Raw genomic sequence first — 20,310 nt, forward strand, 5'->3', positions numbered from 1 at the left:
AACAGAATCAAACTGCCAGTGAATATGGAAGCTTTACGTGGCCATACTTTAGAAAGGAAACCTCCATATTTATATGCAGTTTGGCTCTCATGCAGAACCTCCATGTTCAAGGGCAGTCTATACCACAATAATTGTGTGTTGGCACTGGGTAGGAATGGTTTCTGGGATTTCCTTGCTGCACTCCTTTGAATTTTCTGGAAGCATGTAGCTGAGCACTGTGAGGATGCTGGGCTCACAGTGCCAATAATCGATCCTCTACACATGCCTTTTCCAGCAGCATTTTGATAACTGAACCTGCAATTCTATGTGCACACCTAGAAGGAAGTAAACTCCATTAAAGTCAGTGGGACTTGCTTCCATATAATGAGGGAACAGTTAAACAATCCCTGGAAAATGGTCTTGGGGGAGGGGAGAATAATAGGAAGGTCCTTTTAAAAAAACGTGAGTGGAAAACAATGTAAAAATCCTGTGAGGCAAACCCACCAGCACCCCACCCAGTACACAGATTGTTCTCAGAGAATCTGACACAAGTCAAAGCATCCCATAGGGCATAAGATCTGTTAGTATATTCAAAACAAAAATGCCAATAATCCATCCTCTCCTACTTGGTAGAGCACACAGCAAGAAAGAGAGAGTGGCTGATATAATGAGGAACATTACTCAAAGTTATCTTACTGAAATTAAAAGAACATGCTAAGGAATGCCTAATATCCTTTTAATTTCAATGAGACTACTTTGAGTAAGATATGATCCTATCAGCCATTAACCATTAAGTGGAGGCCTGAGGCTTAAAGGGAAGAAATCTTCTGTGCTCAGAGGCTATGTCACTTGTGTACATAATAACTTTTAAAAAATCTCTAAACAGAAGGAAAAGAGACAGACACTAATAAGTATCATTAAAACCTGCCAAACTTTATTAAAGAGGAAGAGGAGCCGAGGCAAGAAGTGCTCATATCAGCTCCTTGGCACTCTACTGTAGCCAGAGAACAGGCCCTGGAAAGTTGGAGGGAGGGCTGTGCTCAAGGGCTGGGTGTCCTGAGGGAAGGATGGAGAAAAAAATAAGCAGATATAAGGGCTCCTATAGGTTTCCATCCCTTTAAAAGAGTTGGGGTTTCAAGAATTGGGGGGCGTTTGTTCTCTAAGGGACTCATAAAGCAGAATACGAGTCACTATATATGGTAAAAAGGTGCAATTTAGGAACGTAGGAAGCTGCCATGTACTGAGTCAGACCATTGATCTATCTAGCTCAGTATTGTCTTCACAGACTGGCAGCAGCAATTTCAGATTGGCTTAAGGCCTACACTTTTTTTTTTGCTGATAACACTATTCTCAAGAAAATTAAATTAAGCATGAGAACTGTGAGCTTTATGGGAAATGTCTGGGAAGAGAATCTGTAGTTTTGGACATGGTTGTTAAAGCATTTGTTATTTTTAATGGTGTGTGTGTGTGTGTTTAAGAAAAAGAAAAAATCAAATACAAATTTAAAGTGAACATAAATTACCTGCTTCTTCTTGTGTCATTCACTGCTGAATAATCATGAGGTGGGCTCATGATTTCATTTCCACTAATTTCATTTAATTGTAGTTTTTTCAGATGCGGGGTTGGAATGTGACTATATCATAGTTGAAGGTTTTACAAAGTTTTTGATGTTCAGCATCAGGAAGTTCTACCTTGTGGTTTGGGTAAGCTCTTCCTCATAGTGTCTGAGCAGATTTCCCTTTTTAAAATGCCTGGAAATTCAGTAATCCAAAAACCTTCGGTTTAAGATGAAAGTTAAGATGCTTTACATTTTCATTCATGCTCTAAAAAGAATGGAAATTGCAAGTTAAGGTGCCCATCTTAACATCCCTGCTATATAAGAACATAAGAACAGCCCTGCTGGATCAGGCCTAAGGCCCATCTAGTCCAGCATCCTGTTTCGCACAGTGGCCCACCAGATGCCACTGGGAGCCTACAGGCAGGAGTTGAGGGTGTGCCATCTCTCCTGCTGTTACTCCCTTGCAACTGGTACTCAGAGGCATCCTGCCTTTGAGCCTGGAGGTGGCCTATAGCCCTCTGACTAGTAGCCAATGGTAGACCTTTGCTCCATGAAGTTATCTAAACCCCTCTTAAAGCCATCCAGGTTGTTGGCTGTCACTACGTCTTGTGGCAGAAAATCCCACAAGTTGATTATGCGTTGTGTGAAAAAGTACTTCCATTTGTTGGTCCTAGATTTCCTGGCAATCTATTTCATGGGATGACCCCTGGTTCTAGTGTTATGTCAGAGGGAGACGAATTTCTCTCTATCCACTTTCTCCACTCCATGCATGATTTTATAGGCCTCTATCATGTCTCCCGGCAGTCATCTTTTTTCTAAACTAAATAGCCCCAGGTGTTGTAGCCTTGCCTCATAAGAGCTCTAGGTGCTCTAGGTGCTCTATATAAGCTGCAAAGACTTTGTACAGTCTGGTATATGATGATGGCTTTAGAAATAAGGCTCCATGCACCAACACTTTGCTTTGGTCTTTCAGTTGAACACAGGGCTGGAGAGAGCATTCAGGCAGACATTTAACAGATGCAGTTTCAATAATCACTTCCTATGGATGTCCTGTCCCTGATGAATTTCTGCCTGATGCATCTCTGATCAATAGTATTTGTAAAACCTTTTCCTTTAGCAAGCTGGCTTCCAGATGTCTACAGAGATTTCCTTGTAGTATCCTATGTACAACCCTCTACTCTGGAGTACTATAGTCTGCAAAATTCCATTGCATCCAGAGTCCATTTTGCAGTAGTGTAGCCTTGCCCTGCATATTTCCTTGACTGTCGTTACCAGCAATTACCTAGTTATCACTGCCACAGCATAACTGCTCTCCCTTCGGGCTCATGCTATCAAATTATCCCCTCTGCCTCTATTTCTTTACCACAAAATTGCCACCTGTGCAGTCAGCTCCTCCCTTTACTGTGTAGCATAAGCACACAAAATTACTGCCGTTCACTCCCATCCCATAGTTTTAGCAGCAGGTTGCAGGCTGTGAGTAATGCAAGGGTTGCTGCTGATTTCCAGTCCTTGTCCTCTCCTCCTAATGAGTAAATATAATGAAGTAAGTAGTTGCACTCTAGAAGGAGAGAGTGCCACATAACAACCGCTCTCTGCACTAGCCACACTGGGAAAGCCTGGAGTTTGTTATATTTTGAAAAACACAAGCAAACACCTTTTGAAATCCCAAGATTGAAAGGAAAAGCAAATGGCAGATTAAAACAATGGTCACAAGTGATCTTTGTTTGTATCTCCTGCATCTGAAATTCAAATGTAAATAAGTTTTACATTTGCTAAAATGCACCCTTATTTTAAAACTGGCTTCCTGCTTTCAATCTTAATGAAATTACAGAGGATATACCGTAGAATACAACATGTTCATAGCACCACTTGTGAATATCCGCTAAGTGATAAGTGGGCAATGTATGTTTGAGAACAAGCAGAGAACAGTTGTGAAAATTAATTATTTGGTGCAGCCCATCCTAATCTTTCTGGGAGCTTGAGTTGCACATTGCCATTTGCCTTGTTGAAATTAGAGCTGCAGTGCTGAATCAATTAATTGGTTAGATTAATCCATTTCAAAGTATTTAATTGAGTAGAAAAGTTCCTTGATTAAAATGTTTTTGATTGACTAAAGAGGCAGCAGATTTTTAAATATATATATTACTTTCAGCACAAGAACACAGACAGCAAGGACCATCATGGCTTTCTCGGCTGGTGTAGGAGGTCACCCAAGCTTGGGATTACATCCCCCCCACATGCTCCAAAAGGCAGGAAGTAGTCATACTTGAAGATCCTTAACCCAGTGCATGTGGGCGGATCTCCTCAGTTCTACTTCCTGCCTTTGCTCCAGAAGGCTCGCATTACAGCTCGCTGGCTTTGGCCTAGTTAACTAGGCCTCTTCTTTTCTTCTGATTATATTCCTATTGTTTTTGACTATTTCCAATCTATTTTTCACCTGGTATTCTACTACTATTAGTTCTCTCTAGTTACTAAAGAAAAAAGAAAATAATAATAATTTTAAATTTAAAAAAAAAGGAAAAAAAGAAAATTCATATCTGTTCTTCTACTGTCCTTTCTGTTATTCGTTACCTCTCCTCACCTCTTGCCGACCTTTTGGCCGATGTCCGCTAAAAAGACCTTCGGACTCCGGGCTATTAGGGAGAGATCTGCCCATCAGCGCCTGTTCCCGCCAAAAACTCGGGACTGCGCAAATCCTGTAAGGAAAATGGCAGATGTATCAGATGACCTTGCTGGTGCCTGTAGGCCACAGCGGTCCTCTCTGTTGCCAGATACCGGTGAGGAGACTGGGTGCAATTCATGCCACCAGCAATCCACCGAAGCAGGACGCAGGTGGCGGCACCAGAATCGGAGGCTTCTCTACAAGGAGGCCCCGTTGGTGGCCAGATACCGGTGAGGAGACTGGGCGCAATCAATGCCACCAGCAATCCACCGAAGCAGGACGCAGGTGGCGGCACCAGAATCGGAGGCTTCCTGACAAGGAGGCCCCGTTGGTGGCCAGATACCGGTGAGGAGACTGGGTGCAATTCATGCCACCAGCAATCCACCGTAGCAGGACACAAGTGGCGGCACCAGAATCGGAGGCTTCCCTACAAGGAGGCCCCGTTGGTGAGAGAGCTTTCGCCCGGCAGCGCGAGCAAGGTAAGCCTGTGATGTTTGGCCTCGCCCCCCCCCCCAACTCCTTTCTCTAGCAGTTGGGCGTGCAGGAGGAGGACTGCCTCAGCGAGTATTGGGGCCACGCTGAAAGGAACGTCAGCAGGAGTGGCCGCCCCAGAGCCTGTCGGAATCAGACGGGGAAGACGTGCAGGATGATGAGGCAGGCGGTGCTGAGCCCGTGGATGGGGCGTCGGAGCACCCAGAAGGCCATGAACAGCTCCCCCCGGTAAGATCGGGACTTGCTCGGGGGGGAGGAGGTGAGTGCAAATGCCCCCTATGTGGCCCCTCCCTCAGGGCCTACTCCTACAGGGAATGTGGGGGTTCCCCCTGATGCTGCCACTGTAAAGGGCTGGATTCAGGAGGCCATTCAGGTCTCACTGGCAGCGGCGCTTAAAGCGCGGAAGCCTGCAAGGCAGGCTGTGATCCATGTGTCGCCCTCAGACTCTCAGGAGGAGACGGTGCCCGCTAAGCAGCCCAGGGTGCCTATACGCCAGGACTCTGTGCCCTTGGGTAGGGGGAGGTCTTCAGACAAGTCAGGAGAGGACTCCCCAGATTTATTGCGACCCAGGGTCAGTGGGTCAGAGACATTGCTGGGCAACCCAGACAAGGGGCCCTCCTCCTCGGAAGAGGGGGAGATGATTGAGGACTCTGCTGCAAACTTACACAGTCAGAGGCTCTCTCTTATGGTGGATTTTCAGCCACTAATTAACCAGGCTATTGCTGCGCTTGATCTGTAGCCAGTTACAGAGGAACAGATCTCTCCTATGTCCAAGGGCTCCTTGGTGCTGCCTGAGGCTAAGGTACTGCAGATTAAATCAGTGATACCTGAGGGCTTTACTAAGACCATCAAGGAGGAATGGGCAGCTATTGCGACTCCTAAAGCGTATGTTGACATTGGCTAGCAAATTGTACAACTTTGAGGAGGAGACTCTGGACTTGCTGAAGGTGCCACTTACGGTTGCTCACTTCGGGGCCCTACTTAGTAGCACAGTGGTACCCAAGGATGGGGACTCCTCTTCTAAGGAGCCAGAAAACAGAAAAGCAGAATCTGCACTGCGCAGGGCCCACGAGGCTTGAGCAGTGGCCATCAGAGCTGACACCACTGTGTCCTTGGTGTCTAGAGCATCGGTCTTGTGGATTGGCGAGTTACCCAATGACCCTCCCACTAATCAATCTAAGATGTGGCGTAAGCTACTTCGTCTGCAGAGGGCGGCTGCTTTTTCAGCGGATGCTACTCTGGACAGTGTTCAGTTCTCGGCACGTGCGGTCAGTGCAGGTGTCCTGGCAAGACGCAACATATGGCTGAAATTTTGGAAGTTGATAATACGTCTAGGGCTAAATTAGCTGCTGTTCCCTATGCTGGGGGGAAAGCTAATTGGGAATGAGGCCCTGAAAGAGGTCCTCATTGAAACTAAGGATAACCGCAGGGCTCTGCCATCAGCTCCTAGGAAGAAGGACAAGAGTTTTAATCATAGACCGATGCAAACCTTCAGGGCGTTTAGACCTCAGTTTGTCAGAGGGAGCCTTTTAGGCCTTTTCGATCGCAGTGGAACAGATCCAGAGGCCAAGGCAGGCAAGGGTTCACTCAGCAGAACCATCAGTCTTTCGGAAACCAGCAGCAGGGCCCCCAAGCAGCAGTCCTGACTCCCACTCAGGCAAAGTGGGGGTCTGCCATTTGGCCTGTTTGGAAAGAATCCATCGACAGGTGGGTTCTTTCCATTAGCCTACACGGGTACGAAGTGGAGCTGGCCAGCCCCCCAGGAAACAGATTCCTCCTTACCCCTAGATCTGGGAAACCGGAAAAGCACAAGGGGTTGTCCATGGCCATTCAGTATTTGGTGGCTATAGGGGCCATAGAGGAGGTCCCACCTCTTCAGAGAGGCAAGGGCATCTATTCTGTGATTTTTACGGTGCCAGAAAATGACGGATCGGCCAGGGCAGTTCTCAACCTACGCCCAGTCAACCGTTTTGTGATAAAAAGGAGGTTCAGGATGGAAACCCTTTGTACCATCTCAGAGGCATTGCAGATGGGGGACTACATGGCTTCAATAGATCTCCAGGAGGCCTATTTACACATCCCCATTCATCCACGCAGTCGACATATACTCCACTTCTGCTACATGGGGAGGCATTATCAGTACAGAGCCCTTCCTTTTGGTCTCTCATCAGCTACCTGAGTTTTTTATGAAGGTTCTAGTCTGCTAGTGGCCACTTTATGCACTGAGGGGGTCCACCTGTATTGTTACCTCGACAACTTGCTCAAGAAGGGGCAGTTCAGTTGGCTCTGTCCAGAACAATGTCTGTGTTACGTGCGCATGGGTTTCTGATAAATGTGGGCAAGAGTCACCTGATGCCCACACAGAGCCTTTGTCATTTGGGCATGGTAATGTACACCTCAGTAGGCAAACTGTTTCTGCCACAGGATCGGATGGAGGTCTTATCGTCACTGGCTCGTGTGATTGCTTCGAGACTGTGGGCCAGCCTTCTCAATCTAGCAAGTTTGTTGGGTCTCATGGTGGCGGCTATGGACTCGGTGCCTTGGGCGAGGTTTTCATCTATGCCAGTTACAGTGGGGTTTCCTCCCTTACCAGCACAGGATTGCCCTCAAACGTGACAAGAACATTCCTCTCTAGGTATCTCTTCGCGAGTCGATTCGTTGGACGGCCCGGGGAACCTAGACAAGGGCAAGCTGTTCATAGAACCCGAGAGAGTGATGGTCACGACGGACACCAGTCTATCGGGCTGGGGGGCTCACTGTTGGAACAGTTCTGCCCAGGGGCTTTGGTCGGTGGAGGAGTCGCTCCATAGCATAAACTGGCTCGAGCTATGGGCAGTCTTTCTGGCCCTAAGAGCCTTCACGCCCTTGTTGAAGGGAAGGAATATCTTAATGTGTACAGAACAACTTAATATCCCTTCTGGACCATCATGTAAACGGAATTTCCAATGTTCGGGCAGATTGGCTAAGATGGCAGGAGATCCAGCCGGCAGAATGGGGCCTGCACCCTCAAGTATTTAGGTGGCTGACAGAGCAGCTGGGGTGTCCCCAGATAGACTTGTTTGCATATCCTCAGAATGCCAAGATTCAGAGGTTTTACTCACGTTTCCCGATGTTGGGGGCAGAAGAGACGGATACGCTATCGGTGCCATGGCCTCCGTGTCTGCTGAATGCATTTCCTCCAGTGCCGCTGCTCTCCCGTTGCCTCAGGAAGCTGCGGGGTTTCCGGGCATCCCTGATATTGATTGCGTCTTTTTGGCCCAGAGGGCCTTGGTTTTCCGAGATCGTCGACTTGACCGTAGGTCATCCACTCAGTTTGCCAGACCATCCAGTTCTGCTGTGTCAAGGTCCGATTTACCATCCTTGCATCTAGAAAGTGTTCAGCCAACAAGATTTACCAATTGACTTGGCGTAGTTTTCTGCGCTGGACAGCAAAGCTCTCCCTGCAGCTGGACAAGTGCAGGTCGAGGGGATTACTAGGTTTTCTTCAGGATGGCCTTGCGCTTGGTCTGAAACCCAACACGCTTAAACACCAGGCGGCGTGCTTGATCCAGATGTTGTTTCCTCATCAGCGTTTGTTCAGGCGTGGCACCCTCTTCTACGCAAGTTCTTGAGGGGGGCAGCTTTGTTGTCTCCTCTGGTCTGCCATCGTTTTCCGTCATGGGATTTGCATATTGTGTTGTGGGGTCTGCAGTTTCCGCCATTTGAACCACTTTGATCTGTATCATTGCAGATGCTGTCCTGGAAGGTGGCCTTTTTAGTAGCTGTAACATCAGCCAGGAGGGTTTCTGAATCGCAGGCTCTGTCAGTTCAGAGTAATTTGTGTAATTTCTCTAAGGACTCTGTGAGACTTATCCCGGATCCTTCGTTTATCCCTAAGGTAAAGTCTCAGTTTAATCGTGAGGCGGTCATTTAATTACCTTCTTTTTGTCCGGATGCTCGTCACCCTGCAGAGAAGGAGTGCAACCGGACGCAGGCTTTTCGTAAGTCAGATGCTCTCTTTGTGGCCTTTAAGGCTTCTAAGATGGGATGCAAGGTCTCTTCAGCCATTATTGCTCAATGGGTTCATTCATGCATTACGATGTTGTATGAAGCCCAGAAACTTTCGGTGCCTGGTCAGATTACGGCGCACTCAACTACATCGGCAGCCACTTCCACTGTGTTATCTTCACCGGTGTCCCATGAAGAGATTTGCAAGGCGGCTACTTGGTCGTCGCCTTTTACATTTTCAAGGCATTACAAGTTAGATGAACATGAAGCTGCCAGAACAGCATTTGGTCGGAGGGTCCTGCAACAGGTCCTTCTGGGTCAATAGCTCCAGCTTGGGTATTTTCCCTCCCGTGGTTGGTGCTGTGGTATGTCCCAAGCTTGGGTGACCTCCTACACCAGCCGGAAAAGGTACATTGGTACTCACCGTGAAGGTGTCTTCTGGCTGGTGTAGAAGAGGTCACCCAAGGCCCGCCCGGGTTGTGTTAGGCTGGAGCTGATGATCTGGTTGTAGGGGGACAGTTTTTCTGTCTTTCTCTGCATTATTGTTTGTATATTGTTGTATATTCTCTGTTGTGTTCTGTGGTTTTCATTCCGTAGCTTGAGCTGTTTTAAGCACTGAGGAGATCCGCCCACATGCACTGGGTTAAGGATCTTCAAGTATGACTACTTCCTGCCTTTTGGAGCATGTGGGGGGGATGTAATCCCAAGCTTGGGTGACCTCTTCTACACCAGCCAGAAGACACCTTCACGGTGAGTACCAATGTACCTTTCCCCCTTTTTTCTCACACAGGAAGAAATGTGCTTGCTGCCACACTGTCTAAAATGTAGGTTTGGATTCTGACTCATGCAAAAGGTATTCCTGTCTGCTCTTCATCACTACAACCCACCAAAAAGGTGCTCCATGAGGTTTTTCACACATGGCTCTATGGCTATGCCTCTGTGGTATCTGAAGAGTGAAACTGCTTCGCAGCAGATTCAAGGCATTTTAATTCCAGGGATTAGATGGACCATTCACATAGCCATCAGAACCTCCTTAGCATAGCCATCAGCACCTCCATCAACACCTCTGAGAAAGCAGAAGCCCCAAAGCTTTTCCCCAAAAGTTGCTGAAAAAAGAGGATTTGTTTACAACTGGACATAACCTGGCTAAGCCAGAATTTGCAGCCTCTCTTTGGAGTGGGGGAAGCCCTGAGGCTGAGGTAGAAAATTGAGCTAGCGGAGGTGAGCCCAGTGGCTCTTAAGCGGTTCACCTGCTTAAGTAGTCTGGTGCTTAAACTGGGTTTGCGGAGCGAGCGCTTTGCAAACCCAGTTTTTGCAATGGTTTGTTGCCGTGGTGTGGCTCCACGCTATGGCAACTCACGAGTAGACCCCCGACCGGGAGGCTCAAAAGCAGCCTCCCGGCTTGGGGGTCTCTCCAGTATGCCCTGCATGCTTGCGCAGGGCATGCTGGAGCTCCTGGGGGCCGTGCAGCCCCCGATTTCCCCAGCCCCCGCTGGCTCCGTGACGGAGCCCACAGTTGTGTGGGCGGCCGCTAAGGCCGCCCGGAGCAGACTGGCTGCTTATCTGCGGGGAGAGCGGGCTAAGCCCGCTCTCCCTGCAAACCCTCCCCAGGTGGCTCCCATTGATCATGGGAACCACCTCCCTGTCTGTCCTGGTCCCTGATTTAACCCAGGGAGGTCGGGTTAAATCCAGCGAATATGTGGACTTGCATACTCCAATCAGGAGTGGATGGGGAGGGGGGAAGCCCTTTCTGTAAAATCTTCCCTGGGGGCTTAAGGGATCCTTAGGAATGTTAAGGGACAATCAAAGGGGGTACAGGGGAAGGAGCAGAATACTTTCCATTAGCTCAGATCTGCTAAGGAATTATGCTTGTGCCTGATTTTTGTGATTCCCTCTTTGCCTGCAGCCCTCCATCTCACCCATTTCAGGAGATCCACCCTACTCTCAGAAGGCTTTTTGAGGGGCTGCAGTGGGAAAGAGAACAGGAAAGATCCCTTGCATGGGTGGTGTTCTGCTCACACAAGGTTGTTGTTGTTGTTTGCTCCAACCCAAATAAAGTACACTTTTTACTTCAGAATGACTGTTTCGGTTATTATACAATGTTAATCAATTAATCGATTAAAACTAATATTATTAGATCAAGATTTCTTTAAACAAGTTATAGCTTTAACTGAAATATGTGAAACCTATCTGAAGATAATGCTAAGAACAAGTATAGTTAACTAGAGATGCATCCATAGTAGTCATTTTTCAAATTAGTTGCTATAATGGTGACGCAGTACACAATTTATTTATTTATTGTTAAATTTATAACCTGCCTTTCATTAAGAAAAGCCCAAGGCGGTTCAAAATAAAATTTAAAAACAAGATTATAAAAAAGACACATGATAGATCTGCTATAATACTTCTCTCCAGACCGTTTTTACTGTGTAAGTTAAAACACAAAAAGGGAACTGCAACAAAGAACAAACATTTCGATGTATATACATCAGCTTCAGTGTTCTATGTCCCACTGTTTAAAATCCACACTCTTATTTCCACAACATTCCCCAATCTAATTAAACACCTGGTTAATAAGCAACAGAAAGGGGAGGAGAGAGGAGGGGAAGATTGATGACTCAGAGTCACAGCTATGCCTGTTTATCGCTGACACTGAGAGAGAAAAAAACCGAGAGAGGGAGGATATAAAACAAAAAATGTTACTTGCATCCTTTAATGGCCTATGTATTTTAAGATTTCCTTCATTTCTTCTTTGCTGTTGACCTCAGGCCGTAGTTTATCCAAATATAATGCTTCCCTTATCTTTATTTTAAGTGTACAATGCTCAGATTCTAAAATGCATACTTGGGAGAGGCATTGTTATTCCATTATGTTTATTTTTCATATGTATCGATCATGGCTTTTCCCTGTTTATGTCTTTAGAATCTGCTAGATGTTCTTTGAATCTGGTGGCCAGATGAGAGCTGGTCTTGTGGTAGCGAGCATGACTTGTCCCCTTAGCTAAGCAGGATCTGCCCTGGTTGCATATGAATGGGAGACTTGATGTTTGAGCACTCTAAGATATTCCCCTCAGGGGATGGCGCTGCTCTGGGAAGAGCAGAAGATTTCAAGTTCCCTCCCTGGCTTCTCCAAGATAGAACCAAGATAGGGCTGAGAGAGATTCTGAAAACCGGACCTCTGAAAAGTATACAGTGTACTGTGCTTGATTGGCCAGCAAATTTGCCTGACCTGACCCCATAGAGAATCTATGGGGCATTGCCAAGAGAAGGATGAGAGACATGAGACCAAACAATGCAGAATTGCTGAAGGCCGCTAATGAAGCATCCTGGTCTTCCATAATACCTCATCAGTGCCACAAGCTGATAGCATCCATGCCACGCCGCATTGAGGCAGTAATTGCTGCAAAAGGGGCCCAAACCAAGTACTGAATACATATGCATGCTTATACTTTTCAGAGGTCCGATATTGTTCTATTCTTCAATCCTTGTCTTCTTGGTTCCATGTAATATTCTAATTTTCTGAGATTGTGGATTTGGGGTTTTCATGAGCTGTACGCCATGATCATCACAATTATAACAAATTAAGGCTTGACTTATCTTGCTTTGCATGTAATGCGTCTGTCTCATATATCAGTTTCACCTTTTAATTTGCATTACTGAAATTAATGCACTTTTGCACGATATTCTAATTTTCCGTGTTTCACCTGTAGTTTTTGAAATATTAAAAGATTAACGAGCTTGACTTGTATTTTTCAGCTGATATTATGGTAAAGTTATCTGAAAGATGGGTGTCAGATGCTTTGACAGGGGGCGCAATTTCAGTGTTTGCCCTAGGCGCTATTTTCCCTAGATACGCCTCTGCCTCTGGGTAACATCTGTGGGGAGTTTGTGCAGTATTGGGACCAGCACCTGAGTGACTCAGCAGTTCCTTGGGTCACTTGTTCAGCTTTAGGCTTTATAGGAACACTGCCTGTGGCGACAGGCCTGCCACCAGTGGGGTAGCCTGTTTGGGGGAGCCACTTCAGGGGACAATGAGGGCAAGGGTCAGACTGTTTCGCCCAAGGCCCCTCATAGGTTTGTAGAGGTGGGTGGGTATTTTAACTCAGCCTCTTTTTGAAATCCTGGGTGACTTAACATGTGCATGCGCATGCACGCTGCACTACGGAGGCCCGAATGGGCTGAAAAGGGCTATAGAACTGGCCATGGTGGTGATTATTAAGGCCTGTGGGGGGAGGGGGAACCCCCACCTCACACCCCTGCTGCCTTCGGTAATTTTTAAAAATAATAATAATATTTTATTTTTTAAATTTTTTTTACAAAAGGCTTAACGCACCCCCCCACCGGACCAAGCCGAACCAGGGGGTGGGTTCGAGGGGGTGCTGGACCGAACCGGGCCAGCCAGTTCCATGCACACCTCTATTGGAGACTATTGTTCTTCCAAATCTGAAACTTTCGTATGATGTCCCTCAGGGCTCCGTATTGTCTCCAAAGTTGTTTAACATCTACATGAAACTGCTGGGAGAGATCATTGGGAGATTTGGTGCAGGGTGTTATCAATATTCTGATGATACCCAAATCTATTTCTCCATGTCAACATCATCAGGAGAAGGCCTAACCTTCCTAAACACCTGCCTGGAGGCAGTAATGGGCTGGATAAGGGATAACAAACTGAGGCTGACTTCAGATAAGACAGAGGTACTTATTGTGCGGAGTCAAAACTCAGGAGATGATTTTGATCTGCTGGTTCTGGATGGGGTCACACTCCCCCAGAAGGAACAGGTGCACAGTCTGGGGGTGTTTCTGGATCCAAACTTTTCCCTGGTATCTCAGGTTGAGGTGGTGGCCAGAGGTGCTTTTTATCAGCTTTGGCTGATACGCCAGCTGCGTCCATTTCTTGAGATGAATGACCTCAAAATAGTGGTACATCTGTTGGTAACCTCTAGGCTGGATTACTGTCATACGCTCTAGGTGGGGCTGCCTTTGTATGTAGTCCAGAACTGGCAGTTGGTTCAAAATGCGGCAGCCAGGTTGGTCTCTGGGTCGTCTAGGAGAGACCATATTACTCCTGTGTTGAAGGAATTGCAATGGTTGCCAATACGTTTCCGGGAATAATACAAGATGTTGGTCATTACTTATAAAGCCCTGAACAGCTTAGGCCCTTAGTATTTAAGAGAATGTCTTCTTCGTCAGGAGCCCCATCGCCTGCTAAGATCATCTGGAGAGGTTCACCTGCAGCTGTTGCCAATTCGTCTGGCAGCTACTCGGGAACGGGCCTTCTCTGTTGCACCCCCTGGTCTTTGGAATGCGCTCCATGTTGAAATAAGAGCCTCCCCATCTTTGGCAACTTTAAAAAAGGCACTGAAGACACATTTATTCACCCAGGCTTTTCATTAGATTTATAGTTTTAAATAATTTTAATACTAGGTTTTAAATGTTTTGAATCTTTTAAATGATTTTAATTTTTAATTGATTTAATGTTTTAAATGATTTTAATTGTAAACCGCCCATAGAAGCAAGTTTTGGGCATTATAGAAATATGTTAAATAAATAAATAAATAAATAAATAAACAAACAAACAAACAAACAAACAAACTGAGTCAGACCATTGGTCTATCTAGCTCAGTAGCTCAATATTGTCCTCACAGACTGGCCGTGGCTTCTCCAAGGTTGCAGGCAGGAATCTCTCTCAGCCCTATCTTGGAGAAACCAGGGAGGGAATTTGGAACCTTCTGCTCTTCCCAGAGTGGCTCCATCCCCTGAGGGAAATATCTTACACTTCTCGTCTTCCATTCATATGCAACCAAGGTGGATCCTGCTTAGCTAAGGGGAAAAGTCATGCTTGCTACCACAAGACCTGCTATCCAAAGTTATCCAATCTCCTCTTAAAGCCATCCAGGTTGTTGGCTGTCACCACATCTTCTGGCATAGAATTCCACAAGTTGATTATGCGTTGTGTGAAAAAGTCCTTCCATTTGTTGGTCCTGTTGCAATATGTGATTGTTTAGCTAAGTACCAAGAGGAAGCTGCCCACTCCAGTTATGAAATAGTGTAGAGCCTTATTGTTGCAGTTAGCCAAGAACAAATATGGAGATTGTAGTGCAGTCTTGGTACCTCGAATTGGTATGTTAACGGATGCCAAAGGACACATAGTAACTGATTCAGAGAAGATCAAACAGAGACGGAAGGAGTATACTAAAAATCTGTGCAGCAGGAACGTCAGCATCCAAGATACTCTAGAAAGATTCCCTACTTCCAAGAACCTCTAGTACGGGAAGATGAAGTTAGATCAGCACTCCGGTCATTACCAAGTTGGAAGGCTACAGGAACTGATGGAATAGCTATAGAAATATGGCAGACAACAGAAGAAGAATCAGACAAGGCTCTAACCAAACTATGCCAGCAAATTTGGAGAACACCACAGTGGCCAATGCATTGGAAGAGGTCAGTCTACATACTCTTATCAAAGAAGGAGACTGAACAGATTGCGCAAATCATCACACAATATCCTTAATTTCACACGCTAGCAAAATCATGCTCAGGATCATCCAATGCAGATTAGAGCCTTACGTGGAAAGGGAAATGCTGGATGTTCAGGCTGGTTTCAGAAAAGGCCTAGGAACAAGAGACATCATTGTTGATGCACACTGGATAATTGAGAAAGCCAAACAATACCAGAAATAAGTCAATATGTGCTTTATTGACTACAGAAACACCTTCAATTGTATCGACCATGTCAAGTTCTGGAATATCATTAGGAAAATGGGCGTCCCAGAACATCTCATGAGAAACCTATACACAGGATAGGAAGCCACAGTCCAGACACAACATGGTGAAACAGTCTAGTTCCAGATCGGCAAAGGAGTAAGACAAGGCTGTCTACTTTCTCCTTCTTTATTTTCTCCTTCTTTATTCAATTTATATGTTGAACATATACTAAGAGAAGCTGGATTGAAAAGATGAGTGTGCATTTAAAGCTGGAGGAAGAAACATCAATAACCTGTGCTACGCTGATGTCACTACTCTGATAGCTGAGAATGCGGATGATCTGCAAGCTCTGGTAATGAAAGTCAAGGAGCACAGTGAAAAAATGGGACTACAGTTAAATGTAGACTAAACTAATGACAACGGGTACAGCAACCAGTCTCAGAATTGACAATGAAAACATTGAAGTGGTGGATAGCTTCTGCCTATTGGGATCGACCATCAACAGTAAAGGATCCAGCAGTCAAGAAATATGCTGCAGACTAGCACTTGATAGGATTGCAATGAAGGCCTTGGAAAGGATATTTAGATGCCATGATGTGTCTACACCTACAAAGATTAGAATCATTTGGACCATGATATTCCCTGTGGCACTCTATGGATGCGAAAGCTGGACTTTGAAGAAGCAAGATAGAAAAAGCATTCACTTTTTTAAAAAAACTTTGGTGCTGGAGAAGACTTTTGTGGATACCATGGACAGCCAGGAAAACAAATGGATCATAGAACATATCAATACAGAATTTTGAGGCACACATGACCAGGCTCAAACTGTCATACTTTGGACACATTATGTGAAGATCCAGCTCCCTTGAGAAGTCCATAATGCTTGGAAAAGTTGAAGGAAAGAGAAGAAGAGGACAACCAGCAGCAAGGTGGATGGATTTGATTATGACAGCAATGAATGCACTACTGAGAGACATTAAAGGCCAAGTTGAAGACAGATTATCCTGGAGAGAATCTATCTATGTGGTCACTAGGAGTCAACACTGACTTGACGGCACTTAATCAATCAATCAATCAATCAATTAATCAATCAGAATTGTTGGAAAGAGATTGTACACCAATGGCACAATATCAGTAAGACTTTACGAATGGCATTTCATAAATTATCCACAGACTGATATAATTATAAAAGAAGCAGACAAGGGTGGAGCCATAGTGATACTTAACAGATCAGATTACGAAAAAGAGGTGTATCACCAATTAGCTGACTTAACTACATATGAATTATGTGCCAAAGATCCGTTAGTTTCCATACAGTCTAAAATCAGAGTATTCTTGAGAAACGTCTAGGGATGGGATATATCACAATATGTGAATATGAATTTTTGAATAATCCAAGAACCTTTTACTTAAGATTCACAAACCTGGGTTTCCATCACCAGGGCGTCCTATAATATCCACCAATAATTCTATTTTGGAACCACTCTCCCAATAAGTGGACGATTTCTTAAAACCTTTTGTACCAATAATGAGTTCATATATATGAGATTTGACTGATTTTTATCAATAAATTATCCACAATTACTCATGTACAGGAAGAGGACATTTTGGTCACTTTAGATATAAAATCTTTTGTACGAATATTCCTCAAAACAAGGCATTTGTAATCATTGAAAATACACTTTAGAAAAGAACAGACAAAATATACCGACTTACTCATTTCATTATGTCTTTGGCAGAGATTGTGTTATTTCAAAACTATTTCTCTTTTAATGGTAAATACTATTTGCAAACCAAAGGGATCGCTATGGGGTCCACCATGGCACCAGAATATGTATAACTTTGAGAGTAAACACATTTTCTCACAGAATCCATATCTGAACATTTTGATTCTTTGGTGGCTATATAGATAACGTATTTGTTTTATGACATGGCAATGTGGACCAATTAAGAGATTTCAATAGTTGGCTCAATAACAGAGATACCAGTTTGATATTTGAGATGCAATGTGTTTTAAGATGTATGAACTATTTGGATGTTCTTGTATATAAAGAAGAAGGAAGTCTAAACACCACTATTGGTAGGAAGTCCACAGATAGAAATACATATTTTCAATATGACAGTTCACATCCTAAACACATAAGAAACAATTTGCCTTATGGTCAGTTTTTACAGGAATTGTTCTGAAAGTTCCCATTTCCTGTTGGAAGCAGAAAAGTTGGAAATCAACTTAGCGGCTAAAGGTTATCCAAGGAAAGACAATAAAAGGAAAGAACTACTTAGGGTTAAAAATCCAAAATATACACCCAAATCTGTGGTTTGCAGTTTGACCTTTGACTCCATGAGTATAGCTTAAAAAAAAAAATCAGCATTGGCAAATTCTACAGGGCATGCCTGCCTGCAAGGAGAAGCCCCTTATTACTTACAAAAGGATGAGGAATTTAAGAGAACATTTGGTACATAGCGACCCAGTAGACAAGGAAGGCTGGCACACTGTGTACATGGACTTGTTTTCCAGAGAAGTCCCAGATGTCAGATTTCTAGGAGGTCCTTGAGATACAGATACAGATACTTTACAAGCAACGTGAATGGACTGTGGTTCTGTGCCCCCCCCATCTGAATTTGGACATTCAGGAGAGCATCCTTTCTGCAGTCAGCAAGACTGCAGAGAGGTGGGGGAACTGTTTGTGCAGGCTTCCTTCTTTACAGAAGGACAGCCTGCACAGCCAATCAGACAGGGAGAGATAGGAACTTCATCCCTCAACTCCAGTTCAGCCAAATGCAGCCTCCAGTGCCACATTCTGATGAAAAGGAAGTTCCTGGACCCTCAGTTTGGAGCAACTAAACCTCACTCCAAACCTAGGGTTCAAACTGGAGTCTCATCAGCATGACCTCAGGTTGCATTGCCGACTGGAATTGGCTGGGTTCAGATGTAATGGTAAGGAAACTGCAGCCCCCTCCAACTCTGGTCATGCGTTATGTGTGAATGTGGCCATAGTTTTAGAGTCCCAAATTGAAGCCTAACTCTTGAAAGCAGCACCACCACTCCTGATAATATGAGCACCTGCAAGACTTCTTCCAGGGGGTCAAAAGCTGCAATCCTATAACTACTTACCTGGGAGTAATCCCCAGTTATTCAATGGGGAATTCTCAATGGGGGGGGGGCTGACCCAACCCCCGTCCACCTCCGCCCCAGAGCCCATGACAGATCAGAGTTGTAGCATATATTTATACCAGTTGTATAATACACAGCAAATTATACCTAAAGTTATTTGTGCTGCTCAGTTTTCAGTTTGTCACTGGGTTTCCAGAAGTTACTTATTTTTTCAAATTTGTAGACTGCCTCAAATTTCTGTCTCTGGGTGGTTAGAGACAGAAGTTAGAGTTTTTAGATGTGTTGCTGGCCAGTTCACAGTTTTCTTCTACTGGTCACCAGTACTTCTGTCTTGCCTGAATTAAATCTCTGTTTGCTAGGCAATATCCAATCTATCATGATCTCCAGACCTCCTTCTTCAGGTGGACACAGTCTGGGCAGATACTTTCCAGTGTCTTGCTTACAGGTGAACACTCCTCATCTCCTTGTACTGCACTGTATCTTCACCCACTACTGTGTTGTATCTTCACCCACTAGCAGCAGTTTGGCAACCCACCCACAATGCTTCTGCAATCTGCCATTCCAGAACTGCTTTTACCAAAGTCAATGGAAGTGGGTCAGCTTACTTCATTGTAGCTGTGATTGTGAGCAGAGCTTCTGTTAACTGGAAGTTAAGTCAAATCAAGCACTTTTTAAAAAGCTGGACACTTCAGTCCCTACACAGAGAGTGCTGGGACATCCTGTGGAGGAATGCAGGCAATGTGCCTTTCTCTTGACAAGATGCATCCTTTCTTGCCTTGTTCCAGTCACTGTCATGGTTAGGTGTGTAGTAGCTTGTGATAGCCATGTCAAGATCTGATTTGGCACAATTTTGCTGAGCCAAGCAAAGGGATGTGCATTAGTTGTAAGGCAACAGCAAGGGACTTTCAGCTGCTAATTTGTTGGCTCCCCAACCCCTGGGCCAAATATCCCATTTACTTTTGGAGTTGGTCCTGGGCTGGCATATATTGATAAAGATATGAACCAGCTATTCCCTATCAGAAGAAGGAGCGGGGGAAGAGAAAGAAACTATTAGCTAAATGTTCTTTCAGAATTCAGCTACCTGGTTCAGCAGAATAAGGAAATTCTATAAAAGTAGTTCAATTATTACTAAGGATCATCCAAAACAGTCATATCTCCTTGAGCTTTTTATTTCTCTTAAGTTAAAACCATTAGTAGATTAAATGTTGGTCATTCTGGGCTAGGAATCCTTTCAAGAAAATCAATGTATGCCTGTTGAGTTAATTAGCATAATATTAATAAAATGTAATAATGGTGCCAGGATTACAGAAACTCTCTCTTCACTTTTCAAATGAACCTGACGTTGAAGATTGGATGATATTCCTGAATCGTTAGAGTAACAAAGTAGTTTCCTAGAGCTGTCTGATTCAGGCTCACCATTTGTCTGAAACATCAACTCTTTGCATTACTGCATTCATGGACACAGCACTCTTATGCTAAAGTGTTTTTCTAGGTACTAAGCCCAATGTATCCCATTCACAAGGCACCTTCTATTGATTCTAATGAGTCTCTTCCCAGTGCATGCACGATGAGCATCAAGAGCAAACATGTCTTTGTCCTTGACCATCTTTAAGGGCTCTTAGAGATGGTCAAGGACAGGCATTTGGTCACTGAGCTGTGTAGCTAAGATAGGCTCAAATGCAGCGTTTCCTGCATTGCTGTCTTATTTCATAGTCATATCAAATCTAGCATCTGCAGTGACAAGTGTTCCAATTCAGGCTTTCCTTCTCTCTCCTCTTGCAGAAAAATGGCCTGGAGGCTAAAAGTATATTCT

The 20,310-nt window shown here is 44.8% G+C and overlaps 1 long non-coding RNA gene across 2 annotated transcripts; it reads left to right on the forward strand.

Annotated features, from left to right (window-relative positions):
- The first annotated feature begins 137 nt into the window (after positions 1–137).
- On the forward strand, positions 138–10,755 carry LOC128322662 (uncharacterized). 2 transcript variants are annotated; one of them, XR_008305860.1, is made up of 3 exons: positions 138–1,682; positions 9,469–9,531; positions 10,585–10,755. It is a non-coding gene; the product is annotated as an uncharacterized LOC128322662 (long non-coding RNA). The 2 variants fall into 2 exon arrangements; XR_008305859.1 differs by having other exon boundaries at positions 9,469–10,755.
- Positions 10,756–20,310: the final 9,555 nt, after the last annotated feature.

Source organism: Hemicordylus capensis, chromosome 4 (assembly GCF_027244095.1).
Source record: "Hemicordylus capensis ecotype Gifberg chromosome 4, rHemCap1.1.pri, whole genome shotgun sequence".
NCBI classification, from domain to species: Eukaryota; Metazoa; Chordata; class Lepidosauria; order Squamata; family Cordylidae; genus Hemicordylus; species Hemicordylus capensis.